Source organism: Meriones unguiculatus, chromosome 10, assembly GCF_030254825.1.
Source record: "Meriones unguiculatus strain TT.TT164.6M chromosome 10, Bangor_MerUng_6.1, whole genome shotgun sequence".
Lineage (NCBI taxonomy): Eukaryota > Metazoa > Chordata > Mammalia > Rodentia > Muridae > Meriones > Meriones unguiculatus.
Window position 1 is genome coordinate 92,818,798 of NC_083358.1, and position 20,352 is coordinate 92,839,149.

At 39.2% G+C, this 20,352-nt stretch overlaps 1 non-coding gene across 1 annotated transcript; it reads right to left on the reverse strand.

Annotated features, from left to right (window-relative positions):
• Positions 1-19,299: 19,299 nt before the first annotated feature.
• Positions 19,300-19,430, reverse strand: LOC132646179 (small nucleolar RNA SNORA17). Its single transcript, XR_009584303.1, has one exon. It is a non-coding gene; the product is annotated as a small nucleolar RNA SNORA17 (small nucleolar RNA).
• Between the last annotated feature and the right edge of the window lie 922 nt (positions 19,431-20,352).

The window sequence follows — 20,352 nt, forward strand, 5'->3', positions numbered from 1 at the left end:
TGCAGGTAAATGGTGGGACCTGGAAAGGATCATCCTGAGTGAGCTGTCCCAGAAGCAGAAAGACACACACGGTATATACTCACTTATATAGACATATAACATAGGATAATTTATCTTATTTTTTAATTTATTTTTTTAATGTATTCATTTTACATTCCAACTGTAGCCTTCTCCTTTATCTCCTCCCTGACTCACCCTCATGCCCTCTTTGTCCCTAGCTTCCTCCCCTAGTCCTCAGAAAAAGGAACCCTCCTTCCCTACCAACTGACCCCAGCCTATCAAGTCTCATCAGGCCTGGCTGAATCCTCTTCTCCTGTGGCCTGGCATGCACCCTGCCAGGGGGAAGTCCTGGAAGAGTGGTCAATGGAATCCATGTCAGAGACAGCTCCTGTTGCCCTTACTAGGGAACCCATGAGGGGACTGAATTGCCTACAGGCTACATCTGAGTTTGTGAGTCTCAGGTTCAGCTTAGATCACCTACAGAGAGGATTCTTTAAGAGGATGTTAGGCTCCTGTCTTGCTTCCTCTCTTCAACTGTTTCCAGTGTCTGTTCTACTTGCCCTTCTTAAAGAGAATTAATCATCCTTCCTAAGGTGTTCCTTTTTATTTAGCTTCTTAAGGTTCCTGGATTGTAGAACAGTTATCCTCTATTATATTACGCTAATATCTGCCTTATACCATTTCAGACATGTCTTATACCATGTCTGGATCTAGGTCACCTCATTCAGAATGATCTTTTTCCGGGTCATCCATTTACCTGCAAATTTCATGATGTCCATGTTTTTAAGGGGTAAATAGTATTCCATTGTGTAGATATACCACAGTTTCCTTATCCATTCATTGCTTGAGGACCATCTGGGTTGTTTCCAGTTTTTGGCTATTACTAATAAAGCCACTATGAACTAAGTTGAGCAAAGCAAAAGGGTATTTTTTTTTGAAAAATTAAACATTGATGTTTACTTTATTACTCTGTACAAACACACTGAATTATTAGAAAAGCTATTATGTGTAAATTTTAATAATCATTACATTTTACTCACAGTGAAAACAGTTTTTACACACAAATAACATTGGCTAAAAACTCTTTTATTAGGATTAATAATGTTTAATCTATATTTATAAATTATAGTCATTTTATTTTAGAAGTAATTAATTCAACTGTTTTTTATTTTTATTTTTTGTAGCTATATCCTGTGTTTTCTCGTAAATATATTACAGATATATTTGTTCTAGATCACAGAAAACAACAACTGAATACAATGTAGATATCAATGGATTGGTATATTATTTATATATATATGAATATACACATATGTACATATATATATATGAATGGGAAATTTTTATATGGACTCAATCCTACACAAGGCACTATAAGTAACTAATGGCTAATGTGAAGAGGAGACTCAGCTTCTCCCAGAGATGAGCCCCTTATTTGTTGTACAATGCAACATGGTCAACTCTAAAACCATATACACACAAACAGAAAAAAAGCAGAGTCAGCAGGTTGTATTTAGATATTTGTTTACACACACAATTTTTTTGCACATTTATTTTCACAACAATAATAATCAAAGAAAAAAAAAGAGTCTGTCAGTTTGAGACGGTGAGTTTGGGATGGGTTTACAAAAGACCACATGGAAAGGGTTAGAGGGAGAAAAGATATGAGCACACGATAGAATTGTATTTCAATTAAAACAAACTTGAAATTAATTAATAGACCAAGATTGTACAAATTTATTTAGAGAATTAAGTTATTTTTATCACAAATAATATGTGTGTACATGGGTAAAATAATTTATGTTTTTGTGAGTTCTTTAATATGAAGAAACAACATCAAACCTGATTATAACATGAAGCTTATATCCAGATCGCTACAGCTGAGCCTGTGCTGCACTGGCATGCAGAACTTTCTTTTTTTAGCAATGGTCATTCTATTTATTCCATCACTGCAAATAACTTTATTTCTTTCCTGTGGCACCCACATAGGCAGTAATCTTTGATACTAGCTTAAATTGACATAGTTTGTCCTCTGATGTGCCTTTGCATAAAAAACACAAGTCTTCAAATCAGGAAGAAATTAAATTCAGAAATAACATCTGTGACTACACATTTAAAAAGCTGTATTAAACATTTGGAAACATGCTTTATTTTAGCTAGAAAAATAGAACCGGAGAATTCAGATGGTTTTACAAGTGTCTCTACATGAGACTGAATCAAAGTAAGGCCCTCATATTCTAGAACAGATTGAGAAAATATATAGCAGTCTACAATCTAAATTTATTTCTAAAAATGCTTTATAAAACTTAAATTAGAAAGAATGGAGTAACACGTGGTTTTATTTTTAGTTAATAGTAAAATTTAACCATGTTTCAATAAAACTTAAATATGTAAATCAGTTTTTTTATGTTTTTTAAATAAAACTATCTGTTTATAAAATAACTAATAAATCCAGAAATAGTAAATCTGTATATATTTTATAAATTATTTCACATATGTAAACGTTATAAAGTATGTGTACCTAAAATGATTGACAAAACAAATATCTCTATATCTTTGGGCTTATGTGTTTCCATATGAGCAGGTGGAGAGCTTACTCCATTTCATTAATCTCCAGAAACTGTAGGCAGTTATAGTATTGGATAGTCACTATAAATAAACTGACTTACAAATATAAAACCTGGGATCTTTACAACTTGAAAGTCAGATTGTAGAAAATAATTTCACTCAATAATGCGCTTGTATTTTCTTCTTTCTGGCACATAACTAAGGGCTAAATTTCAAAGCAAGAATAGAGATTCAAAATATTAAGTAAATGAGGGCATTTTTGTCCAATAAGCAATTACATAGTCATGCCAATTCTATCATTAGAGTGACCCTGTGCTTTCTTAGTCAGTCCTCACATCAGGGCACAAAAACAGAATTTTCTAACATAAGCAATCAGTATTTTGGACACAGCAATTATTTCATAAATACCATGAAGTCTAATTATGAATAATAATACAACTATGAAAAATTTAGGCTCATAGTGAAACACAACAGTGACCCACTCCTCTTTATTCCTTGGTGGTAACAGGGCAGAACTGAGAATTAATGAATATTAAAGAGGAGATTAATAAATTGTTTTTTCTTTTTATATATAATTTTTATTTTTTTATTAATTGCAGGTTATTTACTTTGTATCCCAGCTGTAGCTTCCTTCCTCATTCCCTCCCAATCTCACCCACCCTCCCTGCCCCTCTTTAAGTCCACTGATAGGGGAGGTCCTCCTCCCCTTCCATCTGACCCTAGTTTATCAGGTCTCATAAGGACTGGCTGCAATGTCCTCCTCTGTGGCCTACCAAAACTGCTCCTCCCTCGGGAGAGGGGGACATAAAAGAGCCCACCACTGAGTTCCTGTCAGAGACAGTCCCTGTTCCCATTACTAGGGAAACCCACTTGGATGCTGAGCTGCCATGGGTAATAGATTGTTTTTAAGCCTTCTTCCTGATGGTGGACAATAAAACTTGGGTCCAGTGCCTAACTGGGCCTAGGGGTCCTGCAAAGACTGATGAATCAACCAAGGACCACACATGGAGATGACCTAGACCCTCTGCTCAGAGGTAGCCTATGGGCAGCTCAGTCTCCATGGGGATATCCTAGTAAGGCCACAGATAAAGAGGATCCAGACAGTCCTGATAAGACCTGATAGGCTAGGATCAGATAACAGGGGAGGAAGACTTCTCCAATCAGTGGACTTGGAGAGGGGAATGGGAGGAGATGTGGGAGGGAGGGTAGGGCCTTGAGGAGATGAAGGAGATGAAGGAGATGAAGGAGTAGACTGCAGTCTGGATACCAACTGAATACCTCGTAATTAATAATAATAATAAATGGTAATAATAATAGTCTATCTAGAAAAACATTAGATTTGCTTAAAAGTGTGGACAGGCTAGTCCAACAATGTATGTCTCACACCAGAGAGGCTTAGAACTTTGGAGTTCTTCGCTCAGCCCCCAAAGTCCCATACCTGCACAGTCCAGTCTGGTTCTATAAGACTGCATGACTCCTAAACAACCACTGGTACTCGGGCAAGAATGCAAGCATGAAGAACCTGATTGAACACTAGAAAATAAATCAGAAGTGGCAGCCACAGAGTAAATGAGTTTGATGGTGTGAAAGCCACTCAGGCAAAAAAGAAGAAAGCATCAATTAAGACAATCAAGACAATAGCCCACATGCATGACCACAAGTGATCTTGAATTAGAGAAGCTTTCTTGAAAGTACTCTTCACTAATTAATATAACTTGGTCAAGTTGACAATTAAAAGTAACCATCACAACTCCAGCCCTTAACAACTTTACCTGCAAACACTCCACTTTAAACCATAGCTTTCTATTGCTTTTCCTCAGAGTTCTACATATAATTCATTACAGAAAATATAGTCCAGTACCCGAGAGCCTGCATTGCAACCAAGGCTTCAAATTCAGTGCCTTTTCAGAGAATCTAACCCTGAAAAAAAAAAAAAAAAAAAAAAAAGAAGGAGCAAGTCTCAGCTATTTACCATGATTTTCAGAAATGATATAATGTAAACATTTACTACATTGCTGAGATTTGCTACCAGCTAAAGATGAAGCCTGCAATACTGGTGCCTTATACCACAGTTGTGTGTTGATCATAGGAAGAATTTTCTATTTTCCTCATGGAGTACTTGAGGGTTCACTTCACTGGTACTGGTTTCTTTAACAATTATAGCTGTTTCTTCAGCCCCAGCATGACTAACACACACATACTCTTAGCCACAATAAAACATAAGGATTTCTTTTAATGATTACTAGTATTTATTTATTTTATTAATTACAGTTTATTCACTTTGTGTCCCAGCTGTAGTCCCTTCCCCCATCCCCTCCCAACCCCACCCTTCCTCCCTCTTCTTTTCCTATGACCCTCCCCCAGTCCAGTGATAGGGGAGGTCTTCCTCCCCTTTCATCTGACCACAGTTTATCAGGTTTCACCAGACTGGCTCCTTTGTCTTCCTCTGTTGACTGGGAAGGCTCCTCCCCATCAGGTGGAGGTGATCCAAGAGCCAGCCCATGAGTTCATGTCAGAGACAGTCACTGTTCCTATTATTGGGAAATCCACTTGGACACTGACATGCCTTGGGCTACTTCTGTGCAAGGTTCTAAGTTATCTCCATGCATGATCCTTGTTTGGAATATCAGTCTCAGAAAAGAACCCTCTGCCCAGATTTTTCTGTTCTGTTCTTCTTGTGGAGCTCCTGTGTCCTCCAGGTCTTCCTACCTCCCCCTTCTTTGATAAGATTCCCGGAACTCTGCCCAAAGTTTGGCTATACATCTCAGCATATGCACTGATACCCTGCAGGGTTGAGTCTTTCAGAGGCTGCCTGTGATAGCTTATTCCCGTTCTTGGAGAAGTCTTTGCTCTTTTCTCAAACTAGAAGTCTCCAACTTGCGAAAGTATCTATTACTTTTAAAAAATAAAATTGTGTAGATATCAAAGGCTTTTATAATGTGGATGAAGTACAAAGATTAAAAAATAAATCTAGGCCTTTTGGAGAGAGTTAGAAACAGGGATACATACTTCACAAATTATTTTATGCTCACTTCTGTATGTTCATAAGCATGTGTTCTAGACCCTAATATTTTTTGTAGATCTTCCTGCTTTGTTTAAATCATTGTTAATTAAAAGACAGCCCAAATTTTTAGGCAGAGTATTGACAACTATATATTTTTTTAAATATCCTTTAAAACAAATTAGTCTTTAACCATAATCTTTTGACATTTAAATTCAGTTGTTTTCTATCCTTATTTTCTCCAGAGTGGAACCCTAACTTCTGTTGCAGTTGGCCGGTGGCTGGACTAGGCTGCATTCTGCTTACTATGCTGCGCCACTTCAACACTTACTCATAATCCTCAAACAGCAATCTGAAATTCCTCATTATTTTAACATCATATTTAACACTTCACAAAATATCTTCCTCTTTCTATTTTGAGGAAAATCTGACTCATATTCTCTGCTTTGGTTCCTCTGGGAACCTATGCTTGTCCTTGGCACATATAGTAAAGATTTTAATGAAACAGCCTTTTTATTTTTTTATTTGTCATTTATTTCCTTTACATCCCTATAGAAGCCCCTTCTCTCATTTCATATTGGTCCAACTTTCCTTCCCTTTATCCCTCTACCCCTCTCCTCTACTCCTCAGAAAGGAGAAGCCCTCTTCTTCCACCAGTTGACCACAGCTTATTAAGTATCATCAGGTCTGGCAGCATACTCTTCCTCTGTGGACTGGCAAGGATAACCAACCAGGAGGAAGTGATCAACAGGCAACAGATTCCATGTCAGAGGCAGGCCCTGCTCACATTATTATGGGACTTCATGAAACTGAAAATTTTCAATAAAGTTAAGGACTCTGTCAATAGAACAAAATTACAGCCTACAGACTGGGAAAATATCTTCACCAACCCTACATCCAAAAGAGGATTAATATCCAAAATATATAAAGAACTCAAGAAATTAGACACCAACAAACTAAATAACTCAAATAAAAATGCGGAACAGAGCTACACACAGAATACTCAACACATGACTATCAAATGTCAGAGAACCACTTATAGAAATGCTCAGTGTCCTTAGTCACCAAGGAAATACAAATCAAAAGGACTCTGAGATTTCATATCACACCTATCAAAATGGCTAAGATAAAAAACTCAAGAGACAGCACATGCTGGTGAGGTTGTGAAGAAAGGAGAACCCTCCTTCATTTCTGGTGTTAGTGCACACTTGAACAACCACTTTAGAAATCAGCCTAACACTTTCTCAGAAAATTGTCTCTAATTCTTTGCCCTTCATTTTGCAGGCTTGTCATCAGCTAGCTAAGTCACAGGGAATTAACAGGTAAAACATATTTCTTTTTTTGTTTCTAATATTTAAAAAAAATGAGTGTGTATATGTGTGTAAAGGGGATGGATATGTTGATGGAGACAAATGCTCATTCCATCGTGTATCTGTAGAGATGTTAGGACAAGTTGCAGGAACAGGTTCTGTTTCTTCCACTATGTGTGCCTCAGAGACCAAACTCAGCTATTCAGAGTTAGCTCTAAGTGTGCTTATCATCTTGCCAGACTTGTATGCATTTTCAAATGAACATAAGAAAAGGAAAAAGATTCACTACATCAGCTCTACCCACTGATAGACATTGCCTGTCTCCAGTTTGTTTCTGGCCTCCAAGTCAGTGTTTCTGTATGACTCCACAATGAATCATTTTCTAATTTTGCCTTAAAGCTGCTGCCCACAATGACCTACTTATAATGACCTGAAGACTTTTTTCCTCTTTTTAGTTAATGTTGCCACCTTGTAGAGTGTCATAATATCTAAGTGCTTTAACATTTGTTATTTTTTAGTATAATGAATATAAATTCTTTATTATAACTTTTTGGCATCATACTTTTCTCAATAACAACATATCCTATTTAAACAAAACAAGCAAACAAAATATCCACAGTACAGAGATTGAAACACATTAGAACATGATTTATGTTCATCTTCACCATACTGTTAGTTTGAAAATGTTGCTTAATAATCAGCCTCTAAAGTGGGTCTTTAGTGGTCTGTGATCCCTCCATTTTATCTCCGGTGTATCCCTTAGGTTGGATTCAGAAATTTAGATCTACAAAGTATAGAACTGATGGGGTGCCACTTCTGAGAACAGTTACAAGTGACAGAGACTATGTATTTCTCCCTGTAACTCTCTTCCTAATTTGCACTAAGGGAAGACAAATAGTACATTTAACTACATCAGAGAGGGTCATAAGTGTCCTCAAAGGACTTGAGAATCACTGATGCAACAAATATCTTGAAGGTCATTCTTACCTATAGATGAAGTTACAGATAACTGTACTACTGGTTGCTAAATGTGCTGCAACTTTGTATAAGAGCTTCATTTAGAGAAATACAACAGTTTAGGAATAGTCACCAAATCATCTCCTCCCTGTCTCACCCTCCTTACCTCTTCCTTCCCTATCACTCTCCCCTAGTCCACTGATAGGCGAAGTCTTACACCCCTCCTGTCTCACCCTAGCCTATCAGGTCCCATCAGGACTGCCCGGATTCTCTTCCTCTGTAGGCTGGATAGGTCACCCCACCAGGATGAAGACATCAAGGAGCAGGCAACTAAGTTCCTTTCAGAAACTGTCTCTTCTCACCTTACTAGAGAACTCACATGGAGAGTGAGTTGTCTATGGGCTATATCTAAGCAAGGGGTCTAGGTAGTCTCTATGCATGGTCTTTGGATGATGTATTAGTCTCTTCAACCCCCCTGGGCCTAGCTTTTTGTTTGTTTGTTTGTTTGTTTTTGTTTTTTTGGCTTTGTTGGTCTCCTTTTGGAGCTCCTGTCCTCTCGAGGTCCTAGTATATCTCCTTTCTTCCATTAAGACTCCCTGTGCTATGTCTAAAGTTTGGCTGTGAGTCTCTGCAAATGATTGGATACCCTGCTCGGTGGAGTATTTTAGAGGACATCTGTAGTAGGCTCCAATCCTGTTCCACCTCTTCTTCTGCTTCTTGTGTCCATCCTGTTTTTTCTTCTGAAGGAGAATTAAGCATCTTTCCTAGGATCCTCCTTGTTGTTTAGTTTCTTTAGGTCTGTAGATTTTAGTATGTTTATCCAAACATACTAAAATATATAGCAAATATCCACTTGTGAGTGTATACCATGCATGTCTCTCTGCATCTGGGATACCTCACTCAGGAAGATCTTTTTTAGTTCCATCCATTTGCCTACAAATTTCATGATTTCCTTGTTTTTAATAGCTGAGTGGCATTCCATTATGTAAATGTACCACAATTTCTGTATATATTCTTTGGTTGAGGGACATCTAGGTTGTTTCCAGATTCTAGCTATATTGAATAAAGCTGTTACTGACATGGTTGAGCTAATGTCCTTGTAGTATGGTTTAGCATCTTTTGGATCTATGCCTAAGAGTGATATAGCTGGGTCATGAATTAGCACCATTCATAGTTTTCTGAGAAAGTGCCAGATTAGTTTCAAAAGAAGTCGTAAAATGTTACATTCCTACCAGAAATGGAGGAGGGTTCTCCTTTCTCCACATCCTCTCCAGCATGTATTGTCACTGGAGTTTTTGAGCTTACCCAAACTGATGGGTGTAAGGTGGAATCTCAGAGTCCTTTTGATTTGCATTTCCATGATGACTAAGGACGTTGGGTATTTCTTTAAGTGTTTCTCTGACATATTTCACTTTTGAGATTCTCTGTTTAGCTCTATACACCTTTTTAATTGTAGTATTTGGTTAGTTGGTGTTTAATTTCTTGAGTTCTTCATATTATCTGGATATTAGCCCTCTTTCAGTTGTAGGGTTGGTGAAGAGCATTTTCCTGGCTGAAGGATGTAGTTTTGTTCTATTGAGAGTGTCCTTTGCCTTACAGAAGCATTTTCATTTCATGTGGTTCCATTTACTGATTGTTGATCTTAGAGCCTGAGCTCTTGGTGTTCTGTTCTGGAAGCTGTCTCCTATGTAAATGAGTTTAAAGGGGATAAAAATCAAAAAGGAACAATTCTCAACTTCATATGGAAAAACAAAACATCCAGAATAACTAAAACTATCCTGGACAATAAAAGATCTCCTTCCCTGATTTCAAGCTGTACTACAGAGCAACAGTGATAAAAACTGCATGGTACTGGCATAGAAACAGACCGGTGGATCAATGGAATAGAATAGAAGACCCAGAAATAAACCCAACACCTATAGACACCTGATTTTTGACAAAGAGGTCAAAAGTATACAATGGATAAAAGACAGCATCTTCAACAGATAGTGATGGTCAAACTGGATGTCTACATGTAGAAAAATGAAAAGGATCCATATTTATCACCCTGCACAAAATTAAAGTCCTAGTGGATCAAAGACCTCAGTATAAAATCAGACACTAAATCAGTTAAAAGAAAAAGTGAAAAAGAGCATTGAACTTAGCACATGTTTTACTCTAGGCATTTGTTAATCATGTGAGAACTTTGTTGACATATTCTGTTATTCTAAGAAAACGATGCATATTAATCCACATTAAAATCAGTTTATTTTCACAAGTAAAGACAATGCTACTTTTTAAATTAGATGAGTTAAATTACCTTTCCTTGATTCTTTTTCCTTTGTTATTTGTAAAAACTGAATGAATATTGAGCCTTTATATTTCTGTTTACAATTTAAATTAAGATAACTGCTTTATGAAGTTATTTGAAAATCTAAAAATTCTCTTAATTTAAGGGAAAATATGTCTTTATGTCTATTTCTCAGTATGTACATTTTTCATATGGGTCTGTGCAGAGCCCAAAAGTGTGTCAGGTTTTCTGGAGCTTGAGTGATGGGCAATCATGATCTGCCCCACGGGGATTGGCAACCAAACTCTGGTCGTGTGGAAGAACAGCAAACACTTTAAACTGCTGAACCACCTTTCCATGCATGAAAAATATCACATTCTTAAGGAAACAGTGCAGTTTCAAATATTTACAAATTATTGTTGAAATTGTTTTGTCTTTATATCTAATTATTAAAGATTGGTATTGTCTAAGTACTGATGAAAGAACTGCCGGATTCTAATTATTTATTACCCAAATAAGAATTCTTAAAGAAAACGAAAAGCACCAGATGTTAGAAGACACTAGTAATTATTCAGGAAGCAAACATTAACTTATAAAAAAATAAATATTAAACTTACCAAAAAAATCATTTGCCTTACAGAAAGTGATCCTTCATTTTCTGTTTTCATGTTACATTGATTATTGTTTCAGATATACAATTACTGATGCTTTAGTCTTCATTGTAAAACATGTCTATTATAAATATATTTAGAAAAGTTACTGATTTCAATGCAAAGTTGACGTTGTTTTGGTTATTTTGTTTACTGGGCTCTGTCAGCTATAAGCTCAGCTTTGAAATAGTAAATAACACTGCACATCGCCATGATCACTTGCTTAAACCGCATTCTCGTAGTTACTGCTCTATTGCTGGGAAGAAACACCATGACCAAGGTAACTCATAAAAATGAAGTGATTTAATTGCGGGGGGTGGGGGCTTGCTTAGAGTTTCGGAGAGTTACTCTAGGCATCATTCATGCATGGTGTGAGAGCAGTACCTGACCTCCTGGACCACAGACAGCAAGGAGAGAGAAAGATGCTAGGTCTGGCATAGGCTTTTGAAACCTCAAAGTTCAGTTCCAGTGATATACCTCTTCCAGCAGGACTACATGTCCTAATCTATTTCAAACAATTCATCAACTGAGAACTAAGCTTTGCAAATACATGAGCTTATGGGAACCACTTACTTGCATTCAAACTACCACAATCTTTGAAGCATACCACTCTTAAATTATGTAAAATGCTAAGGATATAGAGGACAGAATTTCCACCATTTTTTCTTTAATGTCAGTTGTGTGAAATGTTTCATCAGTGATCTCCTTTTGCTTTTCTTGTAGAGGAACTTTAATATTGTCTAGCCATTAAGTGGGTACATCTTGTCAGTTCCTGAATTTGAGCAGGCTTGAGAATTTTGCCTTTCAATAGAATACAGCAGAGGTCATGGTGTGCATTTGTGAACTTAAGCCTCAAGGAAGTGTCCTAGAATTTCACTTCCTTTTAGTATTGATTTCTGATGTGAGAGCAAACCCAGGATAGCAATCAAATTAGACTGTACACAAGTGACAATTGGAATCGTGAATTGTCCCAGATATTTGAGAATCTAGCCAACATCAGCAAAGCTTCCCAGAGAATGAACATTCCTTGCAAAAATGGTTTTCTGAGCTAGCCACTGAGTTCATGGATCACCTTCCTCTGAGGGGAAAACAGCCCTACCAGGCCACAAAGGAAGACAATGCAGCTAGGGTCAGATAGAAGGGGAGTAAACTGCTCCTCTTTGGGGGTAGGGGGTCAAAGAGGCAGCTACTGAGTTCATGTCAGAGGCAGTCCCTCTTCCCCTTACTAGGGAACCCACTTGAATACTGAGCTGCCATGGGCTACATCTGAGCAGGGGTTCGAAGTTTTATCCATGAATGTGCCTTAATTGGAATCTCAGTCTCAGAAAATACCCCTGAGCCCAGATATTTTAGTTCTGTTGCTCTCCTTGTGAAGTTCCTGTAGTCTCCAGATCTTACTAACTAATTCTTTTATATGATTCTCTGCACTCTGCCCAAAGTTTGTATCAGCATCTACTTTGATACACTCCTAGGTAGCGGCTTTCAGAGGCCTTCTATGGTTGGCTCCTGTCCTGTTTCTTGTTTTTTCCTTCTTTCAATGTCCATCCCCTTTGTCTTTCTAAGTGAGGATTGATCATCTTACCCCAGGTCCTCCTTCTTGTTTATCTTATTTAGGTGTACAGATTTTAGTATGTTTATCCTATCTTATAGGTCTAGTACCCACTTATAAGGGAGTACATACAGTGTGTGTCTTTCTGATTCTGGGATACTTCACTCAGGCAGCCTTGCTAAGCTACAGAAGAGGACTTTGCAGCCAGTCCTGATGAGACCTGATAAGTTAGGGTCAGATGGAAGGGGAGGTGGACCTCCCCTATTAGTTGCCTTGGAGAAGGGCATGCAGGAGATGAGAGGGAGGATAGATTGGGAGGGAATGAGAGAGGGTGATACAGCTGGCATACAAAGAGAATAAAATTTAATTAATGTAAAAATAATAAAAGTTTAATTAAGAAAATAAAAGAAGGGGAGGAGGACCTTTCCCATCAATGGACTAGGGAAGAAGCATGAGAGGAGAAGAGGAAGAGAGGGCAGGACTGGGAGGGGATGAGGAAAGGAACTCAAGCTGGGATACAAAGTGAATAAAATGTAATAAAATAAATAAATAAATAAGAAAAAATGGTTTTCTTGTGTTACCTGAGTTCCCTGTTCTTCTTTGCTTATGTAAACCATATAGACAAGTCTACTGATATGGGAGGTCTTCTTTCCCTTCCTTCTGATCCTAGTCAATTAGGTCTCATCAGGAATGGCTGCATTGTCTTCTTCTGTGGCCTGGTAATGCTGCTTCCCTCTCAGGGGGAGGTAATTAAAGAACAGGCCAATCAGTTCATGTCAGAGACAGTCCCTGTTCCTATTACAATGGAACCTCCTTGGATACTGAACTGCCATGGGATATATCTGTGCAGGGGTCTTAGGTTATCTCCTGCATAGCCCTTGGTTGGGGTATCAGTCTCAGGAAAGACCCCTATGCTCAGATTTTTTGGTTCTGTTGCTCTCCTTGTGGAGTTCCTGTCCTCTTCTGATCTTACTGTTTCCCACTTCTTTCATAAGATTCCCTGCACTCTGCCCAAAAGTTGCCCATAAGTCTCAGCATCTGCATTGATAGTCTGCAGGGCAGAGCTTTTCAGAGGTCCTCTGTGTCAGGCTCCTGACTTGTTCCCTCTTTTCTCCTTCTTCTGATGTCCATCCTCTTTGCCTTTGTGGATAGGAATTGAGCATTTTAAGAACTAAAGAAGTTAAACAGTAAAAAAATCAAGTAATCCAATTAAAAAATGGGGTACAGAGCTAAACAGAGAATTCTCAATTGAGGAATAACGAATGGCAAAAAAAAAAAAAACACTTAAAGAAATGTTCAACCTCATTAGCCATCAGGGAAATGCAAATCAAAATGACCCTAAGATTTCACCTTACACCCATCAGAATGGCTAAGATCAAAAAGTCAAGAGACAACACATGCTGCAGAGGTTGTGGAGAAAGGGGAACCCTCCTCCATTGCTGGTTGGAATGTAAACTTGTACAACCACTCTGGAAAGCAATCTGGTGCTTTCTCAGACAACTAGGAATAGTGCTTCCTCAAGATCCAGCTATACCACTCCTAGGCATATATCCAAAAGAATTAAGCACACAATAAGGACATTTGTTCAACCATGTTTGTAGCAGCCTTATTTGTAATAGCCAGAAGCTGGAAACAGCCCAGATGCTCCTCAGTGGAGGAATGGATGCACAAATTGTGGTATATTTATTTACACAATGGAATATTACTCAGCAATAGAAAACAAGGAAATCATGAAATTTGCAGGTAAATGGTGCAATCTGGAAAAGATCATCCTGAGTGAGCTGTCCCAGAAGCAGAAGACGCACACGGTATATACTCACTCATATAGACATATAATATAGATAAACCTACTTAAATCTGTACACCTAAAGAAACTAATCAAGAATACAGTGTTTTTAAGAAAACATAATTCACCTCTTTCATAAGCAACCAAGTTTTATTTAAGAACTTCTTTATAAAAATTAATGCACTTACCAAAAATCCAAGATGCTCTCTGAAAAAAATAGCTGAGGGGCTCCCTGCAAGTGTCAAGGTAGGCAAGAAAGGAGCCGCTATTAAGAGTTGTGAATAAAAACTTGGTTGAGCCCAACTTAGTTGGCAAGGCTGGAAAAAACTTGGGGAGTCTGTTATTTATCGTCAGCATATTAAAACACACTGTAATGGAGGAAAGCTTTCTGGTGTAATACAATTCCCGGTACACAAGAAAGCATAATTGCATTGAAACTCAACTGAGAGTACATGTTATTTTTCCAAGAAAATAAGATCTAAAGATTGTCTACCTGTATTAGCTTGAAGGCTTAAAGAAAGATCTGGGCTAGTTGAATAGATAATGTAGGGGGAATTTGGGCTTTTAGCCACCTATGGTCCAGATTGTAGGATTTTTTTTCTTTTTTTTTAATTTAATTTTATTTATATATTTATTTATTACAATTGATCCACTTTCTATCCCCGTTGCAGCCCTCTCCTTTGCCTCCTCCCAGTCCTACCTACCCTCTCTCTTCTTCCCATTTGCCCTTTCCCTATTCTTCCTGAAAGGGGAGGACCTCCTCCCATTCTATCTGACCCTAGCTTATCAGGTCTCATCAAGGCTGGAGGCATCATCTTCCTCTGTGACCTGCCAAGGCTCTATCCCTCAATGGGAGTTTATCAAAGACCTGGTCACTGAGTTCATGTCAGAGACAGCCGCTGTACCCTTTACTTGGGAACCCACTTGGAAACTGAACAGTTATTGGGCTTCCTTTGAACAGGGGATCTAGGTCCTCTCCATTCACGGTCCTTAGTTGGAGTATCAGTCTCTGCATTCCCCCTTGCCCCAGGTATTTTGGTTCTATTGTTCTCCTTGTGGAATTCCTGTTCGCTCCAGTTCTTTCTATCATCCTCTTCTTCCAATAGGATTCAGGAACTTTGTTCATAAGAGCCAGAATCTGAACACAACCAAAATGTCCCTCAACTGAAGAATGGATGCAGAAATCATGGTACATTTACACCATGGAATATTACTCAGGAATTAAAAACAAGGGAGGCATGATATTTTTAGGCAAATAGTGGGAATTAGAAAAGATCATCCTGAGTGAGGTATCCCAGAAGCAGAAATACACCTGTGCTGTATTTTCACCTATAAGTGGATATTAGCCTTATAATAAAGAATAAACATACTGAAGTCTATAGTCCCACCAGGGTATTAAAGGAGACACTGAGACTCACAGCCAAACTTTGGGCAGAGTGCCATAATTCTTACTGTGAAGAGGAAGACAGACTGTAGGATTTTGGGGAAGCTTATGGTTATACAGATAATCTAAGAGTGGTTTAGACAACTATCCTTCTCTCATGCTTAATGTGGAAGGTTGATATGGACTGGTCTAAGAGATACTGCAGATCACCGGGCTATTAATCCCTTACAATTCCCAGCTTTCTGGATATAAGAACAGGTATTTCCTCCTTTGAGGAGACATCCCCATGTGATTAACATTTCTGTTTTCCCTGGGGATATATGGGTACAAGAACCTTCACACATCCAAGCGACAGCAACCAAGCATGGTTGCATAAATGTTTGGAAATAAAAATGTGCCCAAGTGCACAATGACTGGTCACAGCAGTGATTCCTAGGTTTTTCTAAGACACTACCTCTCATGGTTGGAAAGGTATGCTTCCTCATGAACTTATAAAAGTGTTTGGAGTGTATTTTATTATTTTACAACATGTGCACAAGATGCTAACATCATATTCTGGATAGAGCCTGTGAATATTGGTAAATTCATTATAACACACAAAACCAGAAAAGCAAAATGTGGGAAAGGAAAGGTAAAATAGGGTTTTAAATAAAATTTTGGATTGTATTTTCTGAAAGAGAGAACTTTAGCAAGCAAAAAGTGACTCAGATTGATTTCTACCTAAATAGCATCATTTTTTTTAACCAGTGCTGTCAAATCCAGGACCACCAGAGAAACAATCCTTCACCAGTTTTTAAAATACATTTTTAAAAAATACAATTGCAGTTTTCCAGGCTGAAGATGATAGTCTCTTAGACAAATTACAATAAAAGTTGTGTAAAAAGATCAGTTAATTTTCAAATACAGTCAATAAAATTTCCCGTCATATGATTTGTGAGGCTAGAGAAAAAATAACACAGTAAAAAAAATAAAACTTGTAATGCAAAGCATGATACATAAACAGTATGATTTTCAACTATTGTGAGGTAGTTGTGAAAAAGAAATAAAAATATTTTATATATGTAAATGCTAGAAGAAGCCTGAAAAATTTTTCGATCTAACAATTAGAAATTTACTCTAATTTCTGTTTAAATAATATCTTACTAAAATATAATTACATCATTTTGGGTGGTGGTGGTGATGGTGGCTCATTAGTTTGTTTCATTTTGTTTTGCTTTCTTCTATTTGAATGTTGCTTTTCTGATCATCCCAATAGAAATTGTGTGGAGGTCATAGATTCTTTAACTGGTTGTATGTATATACATTCCCCTTTTTAAGCCAAGTGTAAAACTGAAGTTGCATGTACATATTTAGTCTTCTGTATTTTTTTAAATGTTAAGGTGCTAGTATTTAAGAATTTTTAAAAATAAAAATACGTGTCTCTGATTTGTCCAATCCTTCCAGGCAAATGAATGATGATTCAATTGCTATTGCTCAGTTGTTTCTTCAGTAGGGAGTAAAGTATTGTGTTACAGGAAATATCAAGCTAACTTTAATCATTTCAAGAGTAAAAATGCAGAGTTTGTAGACATTGCTCTTACAAAGTTTGATACTAGCCAGCTCATGGCAAGGTTGCCCATCTTCCTCCTCTCTTTACAGTCATCAGGTGTGACACTGTACCTTGACGAACAGCACAGCCAGCACCTGTTTGACTGCATCCCACCCACTAGCCTTGCCTTTCTGTTTAATACTTATCACTATATGAGATGTTTACTTAGCTACTATTCCTCACTCTCCCATGGCCCACACATCTTTGCTTGCAAGTGTTATTTGCAGAGACTTGCTGTTCTGCCTCTGGTTTCTGCTGCATTATGGATACTGGAACTTTACTGGACTAATCTTGGGTATCCTGTTGTTGCCCTGTCCATGGATATCTTGTAGTTTTGATCTGTAGGACTAGTCCCTTTATGCATTCAGCAGTTCATCTATGGTATAGCTGTTGGGACGGGCCAATTCAAAGATGTTGATCTAGGCCTCAGAGATAGCTGAGCTGGTCAACGCACAGACCCTTATACTCTCATGCCCTGGTGGACGCTCACAGGAATGCCCACTGCCAGGGACAGCTCTATTCTGCTGCCAGGGAAGGTGTAGAGGTGCAGAGCCCACTCTCCCACGCAATGCAGGTGGTGAGGGACACAGCTAGTTCTTATGACCTTAGGTCCAGCTCTCCTGCCTGCCATCTATGGCAAGGATCAAGGATGTCCGTCCTTCATCTCTGCCACCACCCAGTAGACAAGAGGCGGGGCCAGATCTCCCCAAATCATGCCCTAGGACTGGCTCAGCGGAAACTCTCACATCCAGAGACAGCTGTTCTGTGCTCCAGGTGAGGTGCAAAGCCTACTGCAGCAGGGGAGTGACAAAGACAGCTCTCCTGCTCTGAGGACCTCAGGGACAACTCTCCTGCCTGCCATTGATGACAAGGGACAAGAGGAGGGGTAAGTCTCCCCCTCACCCATGTCGCTGCAAGAGGACAAGTTGCATGGCTAGTTCTCTCACACTCACATCCTTGGGGCCAGCTCGCCCTCACCACCACCGTCAGGGTGGGCTCTACTCTGCTGCTCTCCCACGTGAGGGTGTTGCATCTGTTGATGGCAAAGGACAGCTCTCCTACTCTCATGACCTCCTAAGAACCAAATCTCCAGCCTGTTGTGGGGGTTGGTCATGGCAGACAAGAGGCAAGGCTGGTTCTCCCTCACTCTTGCCCTTGCGGATAACCACCTGCCTCCTACCAATAGGGTCATCTCTACTCTGCTTCCCAGGTGAGATGCAGGGCCCGCTCTCCCGAATGTGAGAGCTGCATTTGGTAAGCGGCAGGACAACTATCCTGCTTTCATGATGCCAGGGCTAGGTCTCCTACCTGTTGCAGGTGGTGAGGTCTGAGGGGAGAGGAGGGTATCGCTCCTTCATCTATGCCAATGCACAGGAGACCAATGGTAGAGTCAGCTCTTTCATGCTCTTTTCCTCACATGTCAGCACATTTGCAACCCAGCAACGTGCTGGGTTGCTCTTCAGAGTACTGCAGCTGGCTTAGGTGGGTTTAGCTTTCTTGCTCCTGTGTCCTCAGGGTTAGCTCTCCCATTATGCCATGTGAAGGATGGGGCCAATTACTCACGGCCCTTAAACATTAACAGGCCCCCGGTGGCAGCTCAGAGCAGGGACATTCCCCCTGGACTTCGGTGGTAACAGACTCCATTCCTTCAGGTCTAGGGACACACAACTTGGCCCCTAGTGGCAGCACGGGCCAGCACACCACCATGCCATCACAGAGTACTTACATCAGCATTGCCATGTTACATTACATTACATTACAGTACTTACAATACATTGCCATGTTCCTCACTACCCTTGAGTCTTCGGTTCTGCCTCTCTTCATTGTGCCCACATCCTCTATTTCTCTTTCTTTCCCATTTCTCCACCACGGAGGCCTCTAAGAGAAACAAGCAAGTGGTGGAGAAATGGGAAAGAGGCCTCCGTGGTCTCTGAGTGTCTGAGCTCATCTCAGGAATGGTCTCAGGAGTGTTATGTCCTTCTTGTGCATTATGCAGGAGTCATCTCCGGTCTAATCTTATCCCTTAGGCTTGCGGTGCCCAACTGGTGGTCACCTCAGGAGAGCTCCCTATCCAGGCCTCATGGCACCCATCTTGGGCTTACACCTCACCAGACCTTCTCGAGTAGACCCACCATCTGTCATAGGCTAATTGTTGCTCAGGGCCCTCAGTTCCAGATATAATTTTTCTAGTCTTCATCTTGCTCCCTGGTGATAGTCTCCAGCTCACTTTTTCAGGGAATGGTAGGCTACTAATTATTCAGATGTTCATAGTCAGAACCCTGAGCATAGACATGGCCTTTCTCCTCTCTGCCACCTACTAATGCAGATGTGGCACAAGGGCCATCACCACAGAGCTGCTAGTGACAGGCAGACTTTTCTTAGTGTGTTTCCTAAGCAACAAAAATCCTCCAGATCATCCTTATTAAGGAATATTCTCCAGAAGAACCTCGCAGCAATATCTCTGCCCAACTATCTGTTCTCCTGTGGGTGAGATGTCTGTTTAACTTTTATATTAGTATGTTATTATAAATGGTATTAGCATGAATAAACAGAGGAGGTCAGAAAGGCAAATCTTGTGTGGCCATCCTTACTGCTAACTGACTTACAGTCAGTCAGGCTTGTGTCCTTCAAACCAGCAAGTCTTGTCTTCTGGGTTCATTGGGGCATTTGTAAATTTTCAGGTAAACTAAGGCCTGTCCCACTCCAAGGTACACAAGTCTTCATTTGCCCTGCTAAGTAGATAACCTTGTGTCTTTGTCTTTCTACTCTGTCAGAGTCCTTTTCAAAAGCCAGCATATAATATAAAAGCAAGGTCCCCAAGCACCAGCAATGTAACATTCTTCTACCATATACACTGTTATTTTATTTATCTTCATGGTTCTTTAATTCTCTTCAAACAATATGTTACCAATTATTTGATACCTTTATTAACCCACTCTAATACTAGATTATAGAGTCTCTGTACACAGTCCACTGTTTCTCCTTTTCTCTCTTGTTTTTCTTTTCTCTCAATTTCTTTTGTTTCATCATGGACATTCAATAATTAATTATCAAGTGAACAAAGGCTGTAAAAAGATTATTTCTCCTAAATCTTTGAAAGAATGAAAGAGCGTAAATGCAAAGCCCCTAGACACCCAAAAGCACTGATTTGTGTTCCCAGAGATCTTCTTGCTTATCTTTGAGCTCACTTCATTTATCTTTCTGCCTCTGCAAAGATTGAGTTATGGATTTGGTTTTGCTGAGTTATTTTGCTTTGGGCTTCTCTTTTCCACACATTAAAGATTCCATTC